The sequence below is a fragment of the Nematolebias whitei genome, chromosome 16 (genome assembly GCF_014905685.2).
Source record: "Nematolebias whitei isolate Nwh7 chromosome 16, NemWhi1, whole genome shotgun sequence".
Taxonomy (NCBI): domain Eukaryota; kingdom Metazoa; phylum Chordata; class Actinopteri; order Cyprinodontiformes; family Rivulidae; genus Nematolebias; species Nematolebias whitei.
This window is the reverse complement of record NC_056513.1, coordinates 2,103,745-2,105,941: the sequence shown is the minus strand read 5'-3', so window position 1 is coordinate 2,105,941 and position 2,197 is coordinate 2,103,745.

The following is a 2,197-nucleotide window of genomic DNA, read 5'->3' as shown; positions in this document are numbered from 1 at the left end:
TACTTTTCATGTTCATACTTTTCATGTTCGTACTTTTCATGTTCGTACTTTTCATGTTCGTACTTTTCATGTTCGTACTTTTCATGTTCGTACTTTTCATGTTCGTACTTTTCATGTTAGTACTTTTCATGTTCGTACTTTTCATGTTCGTACTTTTCATGTTCGTATTTTTCAGTTGGCCAACATTTCTAAAAATCTTTTTTTTAATTGGTCTTAAGTAATATTCTTATTTTCTGAGATACTGAATTTGTGGTTATCATTATAGTTGTCAGTTATAATCATCAACATTAAAAGAAATAAACATTTGAAATATCTCAGTCTGTGTGTAATGAATGAATATAATTTACAAGTTTCACTTTTTGAATGGAATTACTGAAATAAATCAACTTTTTCATGAACTTCTCATTTCAGGACCAGCACCTGTAAAGAGACCAGAGGAAAGGAGACTGAACCCTCCTGACCCAAAAACAGCTGCAGGATTATTTTACTGACAGCCTGGCCCCGCCCCCTTCCGCCTCCGTGCGCGTCACTCCTTCATCCACTCCTCTTCAGTGTGTTGCTCAGCGAGCCGTCTGTTTCTCTAAATTGTGTTCAGATTAAATTTATTGGACTCTTCGCTGCAGCAGGAGGTCTGACTCCGTCCTCCTCAGGCCGGAACCTCCTCCTCCACCTCCGGCAGCAGCTCCACGCCGCCGACAGTCCTCCTCCTCCCGGATACAGACCTCCACCTGCCGCCGCGACACATGACCGTCTCCAAGGTGAGCTCTCCTTTCTGCTAAGATGCGCGCGCGTTTTCACGCACTGTCCGACGGATGGAGCTGCTGGGAGTCCGGTGTTCTGTGGAGCTCCTGCAGAACCTCCATGGAGCTCCTGCAGAACCTCCATGGAGGTCCTGCAGAACCTCCATGGAGCTCCTGCAGAACCTCCATGGAGCTCCTGAGGGACACAGACACGTGAAGCAGCAGCAGCTGGTCCTCAGACCATCCAGAAACATGGTCTCTGGTTCGGAGCACAGTTATTCTGTAAACCATTAAAGTGCCTCTACATGTCAGAACAAGCAGCTAAAACCAGATGTCCTGACCAGGTCGTTGCTACTTGTAGCCAGAGGAAGCTCATTCCAGCTGTTTCTCTACATCTGTACTGTTTGTGTTCTAACAAAATGTGACCTTAAAGATAAAATCAGCTGCAGAAGAAAACACAAATAAAATGTGTGACTTGAGGTCAGAGGCTTTGTTTCCTGAACATGTTTGTTTAGTTGGGAGTTTCAGCTGGAAAGGCTGGGTCAAAGGTCACGCACTGATCCAGCAGCCCGTCCTTCAACCCCCCCAGTAGTCCGCCTGTGTCTTCCTGTAAGATGGATCAGGTGGACGTGCTCGTAAACTCACTCCATGAGAGAAAGTTGAGTCTTTGTGTGTAAATATGAAAGCTGAGGCCACAACTTCTAGTTTTCATGGTGTTTGAAGCGTCTTCTTGTCCTCAGAGAGTCTCTTGTCTTTGAGGTGAGGGTGGACCACTTGAGTCCTGACCTGAACAGATGCTCCTCCAGTGTTTTGCTGCATGTCTGAGGACTTGTATCGTTTCCTGTACGGGTCTGGACCGAGCTCTCAGTTTGTCTTTAGGTGTTTCTTCCTTGGTGTGATGATCCCACCTGCTTCGTTCTTCAGACCTCCTCAGCTGAAGTTCCAAGCCGAGCTGAAGGTTTGACGTCAGCTGACTGCAGGCGTTGATTAACCAGAGAAAGTCTTTGTTCATAGAAAGTGGCAACATGAAACCAACACAGATGAACTATAGGTCAAAAATTCAGGACAAATCCAGATAGAGCTAGACCAAACAGACTGTTCTAGATCTCTGACTGGTGGAGGGGACGTAGCCTCAGTTCGGCTGTGGCACTGTTGGAAGCTCGGGGGGGGGGGGGGGGGGGACGACCCGAGACGACCCGAAACAATCCGACACTGTGCGCTAACTGTCAGCTGTGCACGTGATGCTAAATGCTGCCACAACAATTTACCAAAAACAGGAAACAAGTGGCGGAGCATGGGCATAACGTTTTCATGCTGGCTGTGAAATGTGAATGAGAAGACGTGCACACCCTCAGGTTAGAACAAAGGCCGTGCGATGACATCATTGTTTTTAAAAGGTTGTGTTTTGGCTGTTGGTGCTGGAAGCTAACGGGTCACCGGGATCTGGTTGTTGGTGC